This window comes from Ursus americanus, chromosome 19 (genome assembly GCF_024610735.1).
Source record: "Ursus americanus isolate L20-20 chromosome 19, mUrsAme1.1.p, whole genome shotgun sequence".
Classification (NCBI taxonomy): domain Eukaryota; kingdom Metazoa; phylum Chordata; class Mammalia; order Carnivora; family Ursidae; genus Ursus; species Ursus americanus.
The window spans coordinates 31,861,321-31,882,572 of NC_142145.1; the positions used below are offsets into that span (position 1 = coordinate 31,861,321).

General features: G+C 39.0%; 1 long non-coding RNA gene and 1 pseudogene across 1 annotated transcript in view; both read left to right on the forward strand.

Moving 5' to 3' along the window:
• LOC148108486 (uncharacterized) overlaps positions 1–21,252 on the forward strand; it is a 181,878-nt gene that overhangs the window by 77,146 nt on the left and 83,480 nt on the right. The window contains exon 2 of the long non-coding RNA XR_015727808.1: positions 2,789–2,882. This is a non-coding gene — a long non-coding RNA (uncharacterized LOC148108486). The remainder of the gene's footprint in view (positions 1–2,788; positions 2,883–21,252) is intronic.
• Positions 6,918–21,252, forward strand: part of LOC123787549 (axonemal dynein light intermediate polypeptide 1 pseudogene) — a 30,249-nt pseudogene continuing 15,914 nt past the window's right edge.

Consider the following 21,252-nt stretch of genomic DNA (forward strand, 5'->3'; position numbering starts at 1 on the left):
TAGAGCTACTTTGATTTTTTGGTAGCAGTCTGTAGTACGGCTCAGGTTGCTTTCCATATTTTAGATATTATTTGGGTTTTTCATCCAGTGGAGATGGCCCCCCAGTGGATTCGTTTTCTAATGACACTATTGAATTGGTGAAGGAAAGGGAGGCTGTGTTGTTGGTGCCATCTGCCCTCTTGATTTTGCAAAGTAGAGATTACATCTAACACTCTACATACTGATATGGAGACATCTCTAAAGCTTTCTTGTTGGTATCACCTGTTGATAGAATGACTCCTTCTAATTGTCAGTTGAGGACAACCATCAACCCCGAGAGGTTGATGTTTCAACCCTACAACCTAAAGTGGCTGCTTGGCTACAAATGTTGCTATTTATTGCTGAATTCACTTGGGAGACAATTGGAACATCCAGGAGGCATGCCCACCTAGAACAATAATCTTCCTTCTTATTTAAATCCTCAACTACTAATACAAATCTTTTTTTGAATGATCGTGTTACAAGTAATAAGTAAATAATATAAAACGTGCCTTAAAGCCCCTGTCCTTTAGAGCTCATCTCCTTCAATAAGCTTTCTCTAACCCATCAGCCTATTTTAACTCCTACAGTCTCCTGGAAGAGTTTCAAAGTCAAGTTTTCAAGTCAAGAGTTTCAAAGTTTGTAGGGGAATGAAAGGTCATCATGTTTTTGATTGAGACTTTCTAGCTGGCAAGCTACTTGGAAGTTTTGCTTCTTAAATATGACATTGGCACAGGAGAGTAAAGATTTTGTTAGGAATATTGGCAAAACAGCATTCAGTGGGGAAAATGTTTGCGTTTACTATCTCCAGAAACAGGAACACCAAACCCCACTTGTTGCATCCATTTGTCTGTCTTTACCCCATCAGTCCTGCTAATGTCTTACCTAACCTATTTCTTCACTATCTGCCATGACTCTTGGGAACCTATTTCTCTGTTCTGTCATTCTTACTGCTATAAACTTTTCTTATTATCTGGTCCAAGCTGCTTCTTTCTTAGCTCCAGGCCCTTGCACCTACTCCTGCCATCATCTGAGACTGAATAATTTCAACCCTTCATTTATAATGCTACCTCGAAGGTATTTGCAGTCTGTGATCATGTCCTTCCTGAGCCTTCCGTTTCCACATCTCCAGCTTTCCCCAGACTCTCTTGCTAGTTTGTGGAGATTTGTTTTCATTCTTTGTATATTTCTCTAGGTTTCTTACTTCCTTCCAAAGAAAGTCAAATATTGCCGATGTTCCAGGTGCTGTGACATGCAGGAGGGGAGACATGCGACTATTATCCCTCCTCTCTGTGTGTGTCCTCTTTAGAGTAGAGCCTCAGAACTGATAATGGTGCCTCACATAAAAATAAGCATAATCCCAGTCAACTAACCCTGTTAATAAATCAGAGAAACCCGCCATTCACCGGCTGCTTCCACTGCTCCCAGGGTCTCCGAGATATAATAGGGCATAATTCACTCCTCACAAACACTTAATACCACATTTCTGCCATTTACAATCTGATAATATTCAAATACTATTGCTGTATTATGCAGCTCACAATTGCAGATGCGATTCCATAACAGCCTCACACTTTGGCATGCATTATGTAAGTTGGTATAAAATTGCCTGTCTTAAAACTCTTCTTCAATTGCAACCCAATATCATCGTTTCACACACAGAGCTTCGGGAACATTAAAAATTTAGCTTCTTCCCTATTTAGCAGGTTCTGCAAAAGGAAGTAAAACAGACAAACAGATGTTCCCTCTTCTGAGTCCCCAGGAGGTCTGAGGCAGAGTAGAGAGGCCCTGAAATGCACACAACAGCAATGACACTGAAGATACATTTATTCAGATTTTAAAAAAGAGAGAGAGTGGGAAATAGACAAACCTTTTACTGTCTCCTCTGGAAAAGTAGGAATACTCTACATTACAGTAGTGAATGCTGTTCAAATCTAGAGGGATCTTCCAGGTTATCGCCTTATGAGACTGAACTTGCCGATCTTACAATTAGGAACCAATTCCCCACATGGTTTCCTGAAAGGGGACGTGATGTGTGCATTTTGTTATTACTAATCGTAGATATCAGTAGCTCAGAGACTAGAGTGTCAAAAAACATGCCGCCTCTTCTCACAATCTGCCCTGATGCCAGACCCTTTAACAGGAACGGAATTTTTCCGTTCCAGAACTCAGACTGTGTGGCTGAATGTGAACACGCCCTCAGGGAAGGTGGTGTGGGGATTCTGAGTCATCTGAAGTGGCGACAGACAAATGGAAAATATTTTTTAATCGCAAGTTTTGATGGAGGAGGATAGAAACCAAGGCTCCCGCTCTAAAGTTAAGAAGGTGAGAAAGGCAGGTATAGAAGGCATAAAATAGCATGGAGTAAAGGGAAGATAATTTTTTAATAAGATACTGTCCTAGCAAGAAGGCTGTATAAGGAAGGAATCAGAACTTGAAATTGCTAGCCCTGGCTTGTTCTCCAAGGAGATACAGGATTCTGGCCCAGTCACCTAAACTGTTGGCCCTCAGATTTTTTTTACTGCTAAGCTAGGGTTTGGACTGCAGGCTTGCCTAGCCCTGACACGCTAGGATGAATTTGCTGATGAGCAGACCAGAATATATTACAAACTTTAATGTCTTCAGGCTTAGATCAATGAGAACTTAAAAAGGAAAATTGTGAAGGTAACATAGGGAGATAACACATATAGACAGATGGTTTGCCAATTAGTCATTAAGATTTTTTTTTCTTTTTTCTCCCCTCTTGCTTTGCTGTCCTCTGCCTTTGAAGATGACTGTGCTAATGCCGCCGACTCTCCATGTGTGGGTGTGGCTGAGAAGATGAAAGAGACGACAGGCCACATTTCCTTGCCTTCGTAGACTTGGTAAGGAGGATCTGTCTTCTCTGCTCCCACTTTGATTTATGCTTCTGGTTATTCGGAGACCAGTTAATCCTCAGTGACAGCAGCTGACCACTACCACAAAACTTCAGAGAAATAAGCCCAGCTACCATTTCTGGGAGGAGGGATTTCTCTGACAGTTGGGGAATGATTACCTTTGTGGGACTGCATCTGCAAGAGAGACAGGAGGAGAAGCCTGCTGCTGCATTCTGATGGCTTCTCTGAAGACCAAGTAAGGGCAGGGGAGTTGAACACTTTGAAGTGAAATCAAACCCAAAACACAACAGACCAAAAAAACCAAAAAAAAACCAACAAAACAAAACAAACTCGAGTGGGGTGATTTATTTTTTGAAAAGTTTGTCCGATTTCCCTGAAATTATTTAGTTGTACTGTCTACAATTTTTTTTTTAAGCTCTGTGACCAACATGTGGCTTGAACTCATAACCCTGAGATCAAAAGTGAGCCAGCCAGGTGCCCCTATAAATATTTTTATAATTGGGTATTTTTTCCCATTTCTGGTCCTTGGTTTGTGTGTGTGTGTGTGTGTGTGTGTGTGTGTGTGTATACTTGATTTACTGCTTAGTGAGATTTGAATATCCAAAGTAAAGTGGTTCAAATCCTTCCACTTTAATCTGTGATTTAGTCACATAACAAATATGATAAATTACTGTCAGAATACTTGACTTAATATGCACGTGTTTTATAGTAGAAAGAGCCCTCGACGGCATGAGGAGCCCCGTATTCTAGCCTGGACTCTTCCCCTGACTAGTTGTGATCTACAAGAGAATCCCATTGTCCTGGGGATCTTGGGTCTCTGATCTGTAAAATAAGGGGGGATGATATATTTGGCCCCTGAGAGTCTCCTCAGTATTAGGGTTTGGCTTTGTACCATTAACAGACAGGTTAGCTAAGTAAAAACGCCAGAGGAAAAGAGAAAGCAAAGAAATTTGACAAGATATGGATGAATGCACTAACTATGCCAGAGGTTATGTCTGTGGTGGGGTCCAGAGGTAAGCCTAATGCGATGGGGAACCAGATGCAAGGCTCTTGAGCACTGCCAGTGTTTCTTCTGCACAAATGTGCTGAGGGTCAGCATTCTCCAGAACCTTATTGTCCTAAGTCGGAAGCAATTAGAAACATGCTGTTTCATTATAAGTAGACATTAAAAACTAAACAAGCACACATATGGGGAAATCTTAAAACCTAAGATTTTTTCTTAGAGGCAATGACTGATGTTAGGTTTGGCCACTTAAACTGTCCTGGAAAGAGCACTTAAAAATGCACTGTAGGCAGTACTGAAATTAAGATGTATAAGACCTTAGGAGCTCAAAGCACTATTTCATTAAGAAAATGTTGACTTCAAGGATACCTGATTTAAAAACATGTAATACTCACTTTTTGTTGATTTTAAAAAATACGTGTTTTCTCCGACCTCTTCAGTACAGATAGAAATGAGGATACAGGGGCAATCTCAAACAGACTCGGACTGGATAGAAACCAAGAATATGCAGCCAAATCAATAGAGGTGGAGAAAGATAGAGTCGATAAGGTTCCTCACAGCTCCAAGGGCAGATTCAAATGAAGGGTTGAACAATCATTTGCTAAATCTAATAAAAATTAATGACAGTATTTCCATTCTCCATACATTTATCAATTCACTTAATAAATAAGTAGCTGTTAGGGAAATGCATTAGGTACTAAGGTTATATCAGTGAACAAGAGAGATCCATGAGATTGACCCCTGTCCTCAAGAACCATATAATTTAACAGAGAACATAGTCAGTGAGCAAGTAATTTCAAGTATGATGAGAGTTATAAAAGGGCAAAGGGGGCAGACTAACTTAATCACAAAGACAGAGAAGCACCTTAAAGAATGTCGTTAACCTGAAAACTTACAGATGAATGGGACTAAAGCAGGTATTGGTCATTAATCCCTAGCTGCCTATGAGCACCTAAGGTTGGCTGTAGCTGGAGGGCGTGGCTAAGGTGAACCAGTAATAATGGTGATCATGGTGGGGGATGTTCCTGAAGAGGAAGTCCAGAAGGGAGAGCTTGAGACAGGAAACCAAACTGCACAGAATAAGCAATTGGAAAAAAAAAAGGTGTGTGTGTGTGTGTGTGTGTGTGTGTGTGTATCGATGTATATACATACATATGTGTGTATATACACACAAACACACACACACATATATCTAGAGGGATAGAGATGTAGATATAGATATAATCAGAACATAAAAAGAGAAGAAGAATAAAAGTATCATTCCTCAGAGAGGTGGTAGAGCCCCCTGATTTTGCTGGGTGTTATAGGATAATTTAAGGGGCCTTCTCTGGCTGCTATATGGGAATTGGATTAGTGAGGAAGAGAGAGGTATCAGAGTGCAGAGTCCAAAGAATTGATGTGAGATGTAAGTACTTTATACACCTGAAAACAAAAATGTAATGAGAAAACCACAATCTTAAAAAAGGCACTCGCAATTGAGAATGTGGCTTCTCTAGGGTTTATTAAAAGTTAGCACAACTTACCTTCATACAATGTATACCTCCCACACTGTCTTCACCCCACCCAGGCTATGGAAGTGAGCTCTGTGATGAGTGGAGAGTCACTGTTTTTATGAGGAGTGTGTACATGGAGGCCCAAGGAAATCTCTAATGAAGAGATGAGAGATACTGGTGAGAAAGGGAGACTGGATCTCATTTCAATTTTTAATATCTTCACAGGTAGTCAAATTGCTACTCTATCTAGCCCAGTGGAAGCAAAGTAAACTGGAGAGAGGAGTCAGGTTGAGAGTGAATGTAGCAACCTTGACTCATACCAGTTGGCTTGGCAAAGATGACTTACCTCTCAGTCAAATGCACACTGTAGAACACTATGGAAGCAAGAGTTGAGGTGTCTGATTTGAAGCCCGCTCAACAGAGGTACCCTCTGAGTGAACACTCCCAAGTTGCAAGAAGCAAGTGGGAACCCAAGGCAGGCAGAGCATGCAGGCTGGCTAGTGTCCTGATTGATCTGGAGGCTGTACTAGGCCCTCGAATTGCACAGATGGGTCCCAGGAGTGGGAACATCATGGACACCTGCCACACACAGGCCATCATTGATGATGGGTCAAAGGCAGAAAAGCAGGGCACATCAGCAGAAAAGGATTAACATTATGCCCAGTAAGATAAAGGACATTTGCCCTTACCCCTTGTTTTGTCCTTGTTCCTCATTCTTGAGAAACAAACTGGTCCTTAAGAAAAGGACAATGACAAGAAAGTGAAAAGTTCCAGCCAGTCCTTGAGCCAGCAGTAACAGAGGAAAGCATTTAGAATCAGGTAAGAAATAGAGCTTTTCATGTGGACTGACCAATTTTAATATACGAAACAGATGGAAAGTAATAGAATCTTCCCAAGATGTTGTTAAAAGGTAGGAAAGAGGAGGAGGGGATTCAGCTTAGCACGCTTTGAGGGAATGTTTAGAAGAAATAAAATCATCTCATCTTAGACTCAAGTGGAATGAGATTCCTTGGTAAACAGGTTGGATTGAGTTCAATGTGGCTGCTCTGGGTCCCCAGCCCAGCCCCCACCTCGCAACTTTGCGGCAATCTAGTGTCAACTTACTTTCAAGAGAGACAAATTTTTGAGGTCTTTCCTAAATGGCATCTGGGTCCAGAAAATGAACAAATTTCTCAAAGTAAAAAACAAATGTTCAGCAGTACAACTCAGCCCAGAATGAAGGCACTGTTTTATGATAAATACAGAACAAATTTTGCTTCATTCTTCATTTGAGAATATGATGTTTGTTTTACCTTAATGTAACCAAGAGTCTCCTTACCAACTCCAAGTCCCATGAATTACATTATCTTGAAAGGTGATGTCAAATCTTTACCTCTAGAGGATAAGAAAATAAAATTTAAAAAGTGAACAAGAGCAAAATAAAATAAAGCTGTATTTAGTGGTTAGTGATAACTTTGCCTCTCTACCCCATCTCCCTCATACCATGGGTGGGAGTGGTGATGGCCTGGCAGGGTGAGAGAGCTGAGCATGCGTAGAGATGAGGATGCTAAATTTGAGGTGAGGCTCTGGAGAAAGGGTCAAATATTTGTATTTAAAAAGAGGTCTTTCTCAGAAAAGGCCTCAGTAGTTCTCAGTCTATTTGTGACGGCTGAAGCCACAGACATGGATGATGCTGCTTCAGAAGCAGGTGGGAAAGTTAAAAAAGGAGCCCAAAATTAGGTCTGAGTAGTTTTACATTAAATAGCAATTTTGTGCTTTTGCTAAAGACCTTCACTTCCTCATTTTATTTTCATTATTTTCATACTTGTAGGTGAAACAGCTATTATTATTCCCTCTCCATGTTAGGAAACAGAGGCACACATCTTTCAATCTTAAGTGGCAATTCCAGAAGGACAAATCAAACATCATGTTTTCTCATCTTCTGTCCTTTCCAGTACGGTTCCATTAATCTGTCATTTTTTTCCTCATGTGGAACAAGAATTTTAAGCTAACTTCTCTGGATAATAGTCCTAATTCTCTAGTTGAATGTTGAGGAATATCTCTAAGAAGTTGACTAATTGTCAAAAGAACTCTTAGAAATCTGCGAACTTGCGTTAATTGATGACCTCACATATGTTGTCCTTGTGTATTTAACCAACTTAAATACAGAATCATCTTTGATTTGATGCATACTTCAGGTGGTAATTTTAATAATATTTTAGGACACCTTTCCCATGCACGAAAGAATTCACAAGCATTCTAAATATCAACCTCCAACTACCCTCCTCAGGAAAGTGATATACTGCCTCTAATGAGCCTGAACTCTGCAATCCATTTAGAATATTTCGTTAAGCTCTATTTAGTACCAACAGATATGGCACACTCTGGGCGGCCAGTCCGGTCCCCAGCCCCTCAACCCCAGTAGAGATGGGAATTTATACTTCGGTTCCTGGAAGAGCCCTGTGTTCATCTTAAGGTCCTTGCTTCTATTTAGAATTAAGAGTGAAATGCTTTTTTCTCTATCAGCTGTCAGATTGTCAAAATGCACTGAGCTCGGTCGGATTTGGGGTATTGGAATGGTGGGGAGACCATCTGCTTTCTCTGACATGATGACTCCCCATCTTTTACAAGATGTAATTATTCAGTCCCTTGTACCCAGGCTTTCTCTGAGATGAGGCATTCAAAATGTCCAGCATTAAATGCTTTTCAAATAGAAAACAGGATTTTATGACCCTGCAACTGCAGGCTCAGTGGTTTTATGCTCCTTAGCCTTTGTGATAATGTGTGTCTGCTTCCCCCATGCAGGCTATGCTGTGGTTAGTGTTGATTCAGTAAAGAATTTTTTGTTTCGTTTCCACAGATATTGTGTCTGTGGAGGACAGATTGTATTTCCTGATAGAGCTTCCTGGTCTTAAAGCACACTTCACTAATCCCAGCTCTCATTTGTGGTTTTCAGTATAAAACAAGGAAACTGATTATAAAAGAATCGGTGAGAAACGAGGGAGGAGATAGAGGAGGCATATGTACAGAAAACAACTGAGAAATGGAAGCATTTAAAAAGCACTACATAGTATAAACTATATATATTGATTTAGTTAAAAGGATATATATGTCAGGAAAGCCTCTGATCTTACTCTCCTAGACAATAGATTGTGGTCTGGCTTATTGCATAGATTTTAATAGGACGTATGTTACTGAAGTTAACATTCTGGAAGATAGAAACTTGTAAATTTCTACTTATACAGAGTTTTACAGTTAGAAGGAGAATCATAACCTTTTTTGACCTTTAGAAATCTGTCAGCCTTGTGTGCTTCATTGTTTGTAATACTTTGTATAAAAAAAAATACCTTTAAAAGCAGGAGGTGTCTTCTGACACGTGTCCTCTGAATCTCTGTAACGCGGATCCTGGTTATAATGAGAACTCCTTGAAATTGCTCATCTGTGCCATTGTTGTGTTTGGCCCATTAAACCCTGAGCTCATGAAAGAAAGGAGTTACATCTAGTCACTACTAGGTCAGGGGCATATACTTCCCTAAGAAAAGTGCTGGCTAGAAAGAAGTGATTGATGGGGTGTTTTGAAGTGTTTATATAAACACGTGAACTGGGTACATAGATATATTGTGCCTGTGGCCTGAGGAGACAGTAATAGAAGTGGCCGTCTGACAGCCTGCATTCTGTCTCAAATTTGCTTTTTTGGAGGGGTGGTGATAGAGGGAGAGGTGACTTTTCCACAGAATGAAGTCTGCATGTACAAGATCATTTGTATTTAAGGCAAAGTAACCACAAGGGTAATTTGCAAAGTATTTACTATTTAGTGACCTGTTATTCCTTCACTTACCTAGTGATGTGGAAATAATGTTTCTAAACATTAAAGTGATTGGTCAATCACTTGATGATCTTAAAATAGACTTCCGAGTGAAACTGGAACCTTTGCAGTGTCCACCACGGGCAGGTGGAATACCACTGCTCCCAGAAGGATAGAATTTTGCAAAGTAGGTGATGAGGTGTGTTCCGTGAGAGGAACCAGTGTTCAGCTGAGGTGGAATTGAGGGATGATTCTCTCTGACAAATACAATTCTCCTTGTGGCTATGGTACAGCAGAGAATATCCGGCATGATAAAGAGCAGCCACACAAGGACTCTGAGGTTAAGGAGAAAAGCTGTACTTAGATAAACAAATTAAGGAGCCATTTTGAGGTGCATAATGCAGTCCTGTAACTAGTGAGAGGTGATAATGACCTTGAAGCAAGATGCTAGCTGCCCAAGGAAAACTCTCGTGGAACAGAAGCTGTGTAGGACACAGGAAGAATTAGGAGATCCTAGAAGACAACATATCCAAATTTACCCAGAGCTGATTCTCTTTTATTGCCATGTGGGCAAAGATTCTCTCTCAGCTCTTTAGTAAGAAAAACAAAATTATATCAGAAGCTTTGCACATATGTTGTATGTGTAAGTATAAATACAAAATAAATATGTAGTGAAGGTTAAGTGTTCTGTGAAAAAACGTGCTTTAAATGTATGTGATTTTAAATCCATTACTAAAATATTTCTCAGGCTAAGGTGGTGAAGACTTGTAACTGCAAATTTGAACATTTTTCAGGATAGAATTATTTGTGGCATGGTATTGGTGTAGAGCATGGGGTGCTGCTTACTCATGTCTGAGTGTATCGGGATGGACACAGGTGGACACTGTCGGAAGAACTTTGGCCTTGCTTCAAGTCCCCACTTGGTCCATCTGCATAGAAATAAAGATGTCATTTAGTCATTAAAAATATTTATTATGTAACTTTATTTTCTTAGAGACTATTACCTGCATTCTTCATTTCTTATTAGCTTACAGTACACCCTTATTCATAAATTTGGTAGTTTCAGATTTTATGTTTGCTTAGTACCTGTGAAGATGTATACATCTGATTCTCAACCCTGGTTCCCTCACGCATATTAGAATCGTCTGGGACGCCAAGCCCCCTTGCCCTGTACACACATGTATCTACTACATATACATGTAAACACACATATACACCCATGCTCACAGGGGTCCACATGAGCACACATACAAACGTGCGTGCACACACACACATGCACACACACATATGCACCCCCACCCCCAAGGGCATAGTTTGAAAGAATCTGGCTTCATTCCACAGGTGGGGGGGGCTGAACATTGGTATTTAAAAGTACCTCCCTATGGAATTCTAATTTGCAGCCAGGGTTGAAACCCACTGGTCTACAGCATGTAGTAATCTGCAGTTTTGCTGAGGCACAAAATTGAATCGCTTGTGCTTGGAGTAAGTGATTCAGTTGGGGAAGGAGGCTGGTCTGCCACTCAGCCTCTGTACCTCTGGACAGCCTAGCTTTAGTCTACCTGGGCTAGCACACACACTGACTTTTAGAAAGCAAACAATGACATTTCTGAAAAAAGAGCAAACAAACAAAAGCAAACCAAAATAGCACTCTGCTTCCTCTTCTTTGTGGGGAATTGGCTGAACAGGAAGAAACAGTCACTCATGTCTCAGATGTAAGTGAAAAGATTGTGAAGGAGTCCTAACAAAGCCCAGTAGTTGAAGATGCATTAACTGTGCTCTAATTAAGCAATCTTATATTACCTATATCCTCCTTATCTATAGTGTGATCCTTTTAGAGTTCTAAATTAATGCCAAAAAAGCAAACGATTTATCTGACTAGCTAGATGTTAGATGTCATTGGCTCCATAATGACTAGGATACATCATAGGAATTAAAACTGGTTCCAGACTGGCTCAACAGTGAACATTCTGAACAAAGATGGAATTAGCTGGGATTTTATGCCATAAATTTGCATGCATATGTATGTATATATATGCACACAAGCAAAAAACGAGAAAACAAAGAAAATACTTCCTTCATATTGAAATCACTCCTTCCAGGGTATGCAGTGACTCACAACCGTGACAGCACTGATTTTCCCTTCATTCCAAATTAAAACCTGTTTTTCTCACAGATCTCTCTTTTATTTATTATTATTAATCCTTTGCACCTTGAGACACTCACTGCACACAGACTCTACAGAGTTGGAACTATACCATCTATCTTAGGAACGATATTATAAGATCTAGAGGAAGGGATGGGCATCTGGGTGGCTCAGTTGGCTGAGCATCTGCCTTCAGTTCAGGTCATGATTTTGGGGTCCTGGGATCGAGCCCCGAATTGGGCTCCCTTTCCTGCTCTCCCTGCTTGTGCTCTCACTGCCAAATGGATGAATAAAATGTTAAAAAATATCTAGAGGAAGAGGATTGACAAGTGTTGTTGAGAGAGATTTTCTTATTTTCTGTTTGTTTTTAATAAATTCAAATTATACTCTATCTACTAAAGAACCCTTTCTAAACACTGAATCCACACTTTTTGATGGGTTCCCATTCAGCTATGGCACCTCTTTTCTAATTACTAGCCATTCATTAAATGACTTCTTACTGGAACTGCTCATGACCTCTGTTCCATGGAAAGCCTAAACAAGTAAGGATAAACTGACCCATTGCTCATGTTTCCTTGATCCGTTTCTTATCTTGTAGACACTCCTTTATGCCATAAGATATGACCCCCTTAAAGTGCCACGTAAATAGATATCTGAAGCAAAATAAGCCTCTTCATAGATGTGCCTGCCTTTTTCTATTTTGAAAAAATCCTCTTCAACATGTTCATGAGTTCAAGGTTCAGCTATGGTTCTTACAGTTTTCAATATGATGGACAAAAGATACTGCAGTAGAGGTTTTGCTTTTACAAACCTTACTTGTTTAAATGGCATCCAGCATGTGCATAGCGAACTCTCTTCCACACGCCCATCAAACATGTTGATTTTTTTTTTTAAGATTTATTTATTTATTTTAGAGAGGAAGAAAGGGAGAGAGAGACTGAGAGAGAGAATGAGGAGGGGCAGAGGGAGAGGAGAGAGAAATCTCCAGCAGACTCCTTGCTGAGCATGGAGCCCAATGCCGGGCTTGATCCCAGGACCCTGAGATCATGACCTGAGCTAAAATCAACAGCCGGCCGCTTAAATGACTGAACCCCCTAGGCGCCCCTTGAGTTCTTCACCTGTGGGAACCAGGAATTGTACAAACAACAGTTCTGCTCACTGATGCCCAGCGATAAGGCCCTGGCAGTGCTTCCACTTAAGGAATGACTTCAAACTAGCACCCCTTGACATCCTCCTTATTTATTTGTCCAGAAGAGTGAGCAACAATCTCTGCGAAGTCTTGCACAGCCCCCTGCTAACAATGTAATTGCCTTCTGCCCATGTGCTGCTTGCATTGAGCCTACATGTCATGTTTGAGTAGTCCTTCTCACTAAGACCAATGAGTCGCTGACACCTCATATTCTCGCCCCTACATATCATTGACTCTCCTGCTGCCACATCCAGGTAAGACCCACTGTAGACCCTGATTATAAAAATGGCCCATGGCATAAAACTTGTGTTTGTGGTAGGAACCTCAAGTCTGACTGCATCCATGAGCAGTTCCAAAAGTAAGTCTACACTCAGCATACCTACAAACGCTTCATTGCCCTGTATTGTGTCCAGTTTTATTTCCCAGTTGAATTTCTTTGGGTAAATAAATGGATTATGTCTTATCCCTATTTGTGGCTTCTCATAATGACTTGCACATGCTTTAGATATAAAATCCTTTATATTAATAAATAAATCCACAAAACCGAATCATACTTTATTAAATTCACAGTCCTTGACTGCAGTTTAAAACATTTCAGCCCCACCTCCACCCCCACCACACGCACTTTTGGTTTCCTGGATTAAGGTGAGTTGTGTCTCATTCAATGTTTCTGAAAAGTTTCTTGGGATTTTCTCATTTTAATTTCCTCCAAGCTAGGAAAGCAGGTAACTAAAATTTGTAGAATTTGCGTTAAGTTAAATGGGACACTCAGAGTCTGTGGAATTTATACCTCTAGAAATATATGTGTTTACCATATTGATCATAAAATTGAATGGGAAAAACAGTATCTTCACCCACCTGAAATAGAGTAAAGCACGGGAATTACATAGGAAAATAGGGTTTGAACACATCTAAACATCTGAATAGATTAATTCACTGTAAAGAAGACAAGTAAAAATTTCTGGTCTAATATATTTCTTAAATATAATACTAAATGTATTTGATATTGTCCCTAGTCCCTACTCCCTGATACAGGAATGAGTGAAGAGGATAAAATATCCTGTAAGTGATATTTAGTTAAGTTATTTTAATAGCAGTTTCATTACATCTAGCCATTGAAGAGGGTGGAAAGTGAACCCCAGGGAACTGTAATGACTTGACAAAGGTCATTTTAGCAGTAAATGACATAGAAGAGAGTGGTTTCCAGAGACCTGACCTCTAAACCCTGCCTCCCCATTCTGCTTTCCCCTGATACTGCCATAAATGAATATGCTATTTTGATGGTGACAAAGCAATAGAAATGCTTCTTATTTTATATGGAAAATGATGGGTTTTTTTACACAAATAAAGTGATATGGCAATACCTTAGAAACACAGGTACTCGTGAGATGTACCTGTCCTTACAGAAGTATGCATAAATGCCTATAAAGCTGTACTCTTTTTTTTCCGGTAATATAAGCTTTTTTTTTAAAATTATAGTTGACACACAATTTTACGTTAGTTTCAGGGGTGCAATACAGTGATTAGACAAATCTGTACATTATGCTATGCTTACCACAAATGTAGCTACCATCTATGACCATACAACACTATTACAATACCACTGACTACATTCCCTATGCTGTCCCTTTCATCCCCGTGAATTTTTTATTCCATAACTGGAAGTCTGTACCTCCCACACCCCTCAACCCATTTTTGCCCATTTCCCCCACCTTTTTCCACTCTGGCATCCACTAGTTTGTTCTCCGTATTTATGGGTCTGTTTCTGGGTTTTTTTGTTTGTTTTTTCATTTATTTTGTTTTTGAATTCCACATAAAAAGCTGTACTCTTGATGTGCCCTACTAAAACCAGTTTTTTGCTTCTTAACAAAGCTGTGAAGGTTCAAGTCAAGGTCCCATTAAAGGGGGGGGGAGGAAGGGAGGGAGAGAGGAAGGAAGGAAAAGAAAGGAAAAGAAAGAGAAGGAAGGAAGGAAGGAAGGAAGGAAGGAAGGAAGGAAGGAAGGAAGGAAGGAAGGAAGGAAAAAAAGAAAAAGAAAGAAAGAAAAGAAGAAAGAAAGAAAGAAAGAAAGAAAGAAAGAAAGAAAGAAAGAAAGAAAGAAAGAAAAAAGAAAGCAGAAGGAAGAAAGAGGAAGAAAAAGAAGGAAAGAAAATGCTTATAATATTTCTTTTCTTCAGTTGAGACCATAGCTAAATGAGTCAATATACAATTTGTGTTGTCAAAAATGTTTTTAGCTCTCAACTGTTCTGACCATTCATTGCCAAACAGTAGAAATCAAGATAAAAAGCATTTTCAACTCTATCTTACTGTGTGGTGAATCTGTGAGGTCCTCAAAAGCATGTTCCATAAGGAGAATAAAAGGCCAGATCTTACCTAGACATACGAAAGATGATAGTCATGCAGTATGATGCAAGAGGGAAACACACGTAAAATCTGCCTATTTCTCTGTTTATCATTCTCAATTATAGTTTCATTTCTTTGAAGTCTTCAAGCCTCAATTTAACTATTTTTTTTTCTGAAAGATATCATACTTTAAACTTAAAAGTGTTACTTGTTTAAATAGCTATCACCTTAACTGGTAATTCATTGGCCAAATAAAAAACAGAATTTGGCATAACTTTAAGGAAAGATGCCTATCCAGCTGAGACTCAGCTCACAATCAGTTAGCTCATGTGAAGGAATGGAATGGGACTTGGGGGTAGGAAAAAAAAAACAACAACACATCTCAGTGAGAGAGCACTAGTAAGTGGAAGTTTTGGTACGCATGTCAGTAAGTGGAGGTGAAGAGTTCCTGCCAAGAGATTGGTGACATTTCTACCAGCCAAGCTGCCCTCTCTCTGAAGTGCTCCAGTTGTGATGACGTGGTAGCTTTCTTATTAGGACCTTCACCTGAATGGCTATTTTTGAGTCTATTTGGGAAGCACTCATTTAAAGACATTTCTCCATGCTGTGTTATAGCTAAAAACAAAACAAAACAGAATAATTTTAAAAATCCACTAGGCAGCATCTTCTTCAGAAAAACACTGTTCGTAGACAGTCATAAATTAGGGAAGGCCATCATCACCTTTTAACTTTTTCTTTAGGTAATTTTCTGGTGTATCCCCATAATGATATTGTTTCTGTTTTTAGAAATGCATCTGATTTTCTCATCTTTTCTTTAAGTAACTGCAATTGCAAAAATTCTAAATGTGAAGTAATAAGTGCAGAGAATGGGGAAAATACTAGGCTTATTATGTTGTATATCATGTTTCTTTATGATATCCTGAATTTCTGTTGATATTTCTTATAATGGCCATATATTAACAAATATCATTCAGCTCTAAGGCAGTAAGAATCATAAGACCAAATACAAAATAGAAAACTATCTCATCCCATCATTTAAAATATGCTTCTTGATTAATCAGCTTGACAAATAATATCCATCAATGCATCTACCAACTGTCCATACTGTTCAACAGTACTGTCCAGAGGTATAGAAACATGGGGAAATAAAAGATAGTCTCAAGAATCTGAGAGTACACTGGCCATGATGTAGTGACCATGTGTGTTGTTTGCTATGTTCTTTTTGCCCCCTACCCTTGGGCTTATGGTGGGATTGCTCCTCCTGACCTCTTGTTAGTTGAGTAGAGTAATGTGTCCAGTTCTTTCCAACAGGTTGTTAGTGGAAGTAAGATATTTGAGTGCAAATTCTAGACCCTCCAGATCTTTTATTTCCCCTTTTAGAGAGGGCTCCAGAGTGAGGATAAAGCACAGAAGAGTATCCTGTTCTCACACAATGGATACGTATCGTGAGCAGGGAATAACATTTTTTTTTTCAAAACACTGAGATTTTTGTTACTGCAGTGTGACCTAACATCTGCTGACTAGACTAATAGATATAATCACCATCTGAACAACTATAAACAGAAAAAAGATATTTGTATTTGTAACAAATTTATTACATATATATATTTCTTGATAAATATATTTTCTAAGTTGATCAAAAGTTAGGCTTAAACTAAAACCTTGCCTATCCTAATTTCTGGACCAAGTATTTGATGGGCAAGAGAATATAATCTTCATTTATCAAAAACAAACATATCAACTGTATTAATTTCCTAGGGCTGCCAGCATTAATTATCACAAAGTGGGTGGCTTTAGACAACAGAAATTGATTCCCTCACAGGTCTGGAGTCTAGAACTCTAAAATTAATGCATCAGCAGGGCCATGCTCCCTTTGAAGCCTCTAGGGAAGAATCCCTCCTTGCCTCTCCCTAACTTCTTTTGTCTCTTGACAGTCCTTGGTGTTGCCTAGCACGTAGCCATATCACTGCAATGTCTGGCTACACCTTCACGTGGTCTTCCTTTATGTTTGCCTTATATGGTCCTTTTATCATGACAGCAGTCACTGGATCTAGGGTCAGCCACATTCTGAGGTTCTAGGTAACACATATGGTGGTGGGGGGAGAACATTTTCCACTCAATATGCCTGCACTGCCCTAAATATAGTTTGAGCTTCAAATATTATCTATATAATTATCGGGTCAACATCACAAATGAAAGACAATTATGCCATTGGATTTAGCATCTATTCTTTTTTTTATTGCTGATACTCTACATAACTTAGAAAAGAAAATCGAGGAAAAAGACCAATTATTACTTGTCCTTGTCTTCTCCATAATTAATAGATACGAAATAAATATTTGCCAAATGAACAAATTGATTGGATACATAAAATTATTCTTGATCAAATGACAACTAGCTTTCTGAGACTGAATCCACAGAGTTACTGATTTTATAATTCTGCTGCCATCTGGATAATTAGAAGGTCTGTAATAAGCCTGCTTATTTCTGACTTAAGTTTTTACTTTGCCCTGTATGTTGTATAATTTTTTTCTTTATGTGGTAAGTAAGTCTGTAGTTCAGACATATCTGTAGTGCTGTATTTGAAAATTGTCAATATTGACTGCATTGGCATCATTTTAAAATATGAATTGAGTATCTACTCAGTGTTGATGATGACAAATAGAAAGGTGAGCTATTTGAATCCAGTTTTGAAAAATGAATGACCAGATTGCTTTAGGCCATTTAGAAGTACACTAGACACAGTTTTGAGGATGATAAATAGAGAGAATACAACTCTCTTAGAGTATCATCGGCCTGAAATTAATTTCAAGGATTAGATTTACCAAAACAAGCTTCATTAAAGATAATTTGTACTAGGACCTGGGTTAAGGCATTATGTTGTCTGAGCAGAGTATGTCTTTAAGGAATTAATGCTTTAGCTCATTTAGTTTATCTGACTAAATCTATTAGACCTTGAAGTAACGAGACTCAATGGTGAATGAATTTTGGTGAGAAGAAAGGTGGGAACTTAATGCACTTTTTGGTTATCAGAACTCTGCAATTTAGAACTCTTAGTTTCTAGTAGATGATAGCTTAGAGACAAAAGGAGCTTAGTCAGGATACCTGAAAGGATGAGCCGTATGCCCCGGAAAAAAATTTCATTTTTATGGCAGTTTTGCTAAGGGCTGTCCTTAAAAGCTTCGTAAGTCTTGGTTTCCTTGGATCTTATTTATTGCCTAGAATAGTGCCATGTTGCACTCTCATTTAGCATGGAGTATATGATGAATTTTTTTTTCTGCTTTAAATCCCTGCAGAGCACAATGATAGAGACATAATGCATCTGCATACACATGCAAGGTAGTTTGAATTTAATGCATTTCATATCATTAAAGTTAACATTTCATGTATTATATTTCCTTTTAGAATACACTTGCATACATCCATATCCATATAGATATATGCACGCACACACACAAAATCCCATTATGTAGATCAATTTACATGATCACAATGTTCATATCCATAAAGCAGTGAACTTCCCAAATCAGATGCATGCATAAAAGCATTGATGCATAAAATTTCCATCTTGCAAGTACAGAGAAAGTTCTAGTAGGCATTTAGTGCCATGACAGGTCACTTAGGTTACAACTAGCTATATAGGACATGCTAATAAGATTTAACCTTCTTTGTCTGTTGCGGAAGAGGAGGGAAGAGGGGAGGGGTGAGACCTTCTTATCTTTGAAGATATCAAAGAAAATTAAAAACAACCACTTTTCCTCTGATCCCTGTGGCTGAATGTTTTTGAGCTGCATAAATGAGGTACACACAAAAAGAATATATATTTAAGGAACAATATGAGGTCTTAATCCATTCGCTACTGATCATAGCATAAGTGACATTGATAAAACAGAAGTTGATGGAGTGTGTGTATAGAATTACTTCCATCTCCATACTTGATGTAACTTTTCATCTATAGTAAACTCCATTGAGATTAATATTTAAAATGGAGAACTAAAAACCCAAAGTGCCATGTGACAACACTTAAGTAAAAATTTATTAGACTTGTCATTTCTGTTAATTATTGTCATTTCAGCTAATTACTAGCCATTTCTGTTCGTTATTAGACGTGTCGTTTCCCCTTCCAAGCTGCCATCTAGCACCATGTCTGATTCCGGTCTCACTGCTCACGCTAAAGCAAGGGGTCAGCAGCCAGCCCAATGGATCTGAACTCCAGAAGAACAGTTCAGAATTGCTGCCAAAAGGCAGAATGATTAGTGAAGAAATCCTTAACCATTCTTATCCTTCCCACTTGCTAGGGTGAGAGCGAGGGAGGTGGCATCATTTTGTTATAAACAAAACAACAAAAGCAAAAGGAGTTGTCTATGAGCTAGAGATAATCCATGAAGAGTTTATCAATAGCTTAACCAAACTCCAGAAATCTCTTGAACTCAGCAACATTCACTTCCCCAGGGTCTTACAATCTATATTGGACAATAGACTGAGAGGTGTCGGCTGAAGGGTAGCTTAGGAAGAGCAGCCTGACACTGATTTCCAATAAAAAATCCTCCCTGTCTGAAATGCTATCAGTGGATGTTAGAGAACTCTGTGTATGTGTGTTTATGCAAGTGTTTATTTTCCCCCGGTTTTCATAAAGTATAATCTGGTGATAGTAATAGAGGGATTAATCTAGGAATTGCATCAGTGAAATGAAATTCAGGCATCACAAGAAAGAAAACACGGAAATGCAAACGTTGTGTTTAAAAGAAATGTCAGTGGATTTAGCATCCCTAAACAAGCAGTATGGACACTCGATTTCAGTATCTTTAGGGTTTGATTGGGAATCATGGCATGGTCCTCATGAATAAGGCAGGTTGTGCTAATTATAAAGAATGTTCATGGCAGCTGTGTTGGATAGCTGGATAAATGCCCTCTCATTACATTTTGGTTTTATATGTAATCAAAATAAAATGGAAAACTGAAAGATTATTTTGGAATATACTCAGTAGAAGTAGCCAAATTCATCAAATTATTTTGTTGTGGAGGTTCTTCTCCAAAATAACCCAGATACACTTCAATTTGCCACTGTAGGCCCAGAAATCCACACTCCCCACAAAGGCTGCATTTGAGTTCCTAACTCATTCATTTTCTAAGAGACCCATCTATGTTCATATTATATCATCAGTGTCCCCTCTACACATCGGGCTAAAGTAGCCATCCCTCATCCCTTTGAAATGTTTGTTCAGTGTTAGGTGAGGCGATAGCATTTTGGTCAAGACTACTGTTATTAATCAGAATTCAATGACATCTGCCAAACTTAGGGCAAAAGAGTGAAGGAAGGGTAAGGAGTGCCTAAGATTTGCCATAGTCTAAGAAGAACTTGGGTATTCTAAATACATGCACGGTATTCTCAGGCTTTATTAGATGCTTCATAGGGAGGCAGTGACACTAGAACAAAAAGGAGAGTCCAGCCATTCATTGGACTAAAACCAGATGTTTCAGAAACTATCTTGTCCCACTAAAAAATCTTGTTCCCACAAAGGCTGGCAGTTGAAACGCCTTGCAGAAGACTGAGATAGCGAATAGCCCGTTGGTCATTAAACAGTTAAAGTTGGTCCACATTTTATATCCCTAGACTGTCAGAACTCAAGTATTGAGATTTGGACACACACCATCAGCTTGTGCATTCTGCAAGATTAGGAAACAAAGAGCAGTCCCATCAGAACAGGATTCCTAGGGACAGGCAAAAATTAATCAAATGCTGATGAAATTTACAAAAGGTACAAGAGGTTTTGAAGGCAGGAGAGGAGTGTAATTGCTACAAGGCAAGGATACACAAATAACTTTAGGGAGCAAAAGATTACATGCAAGTAGAGGTAGAATTTTTTTTTTCTTGGGGAAGAAAACAGAGTAATGGGAATAATACTTTTAGGGTATATATTATAGAAGGTTGGATCTACTAAATGATGAAATCCGACGTTTGTACTTGGATTAAAGGCTAGTATGGTCAGTACCATGCACAAAATTTCTGCTCTGTTCAGTGTAGACAGAACAAAAGAAACAGAAAGGGTTGGGGAATGATAGAAGAATTCTCTCCTAAACATAATTGTTAGGTACTATTTAGGTTGACTTTCTAATCTGTCTCAGGGAACCGGAATAAACATCATGGCAAAAACATGAGAAATTTCTCTCTGTATGAAAACAGCCAGTAGGCACAATTGAGTTGTTTGTAACCTGTGCAAAAATTCCCCCTCAAGCTTGAGAACTTTGTTTCTATCTTCCTACCCCAAACAGGCAATTGGCTACAGGTATTTGCCTGGAGCAACTCCGGGACAAATTGGAAAGGGAATAGAAAAATAACTTGCTGCATGTGAGTGTGCGTGCGTGCTTCACCACAATCAATCACATTTTCTCTGACATTGCTT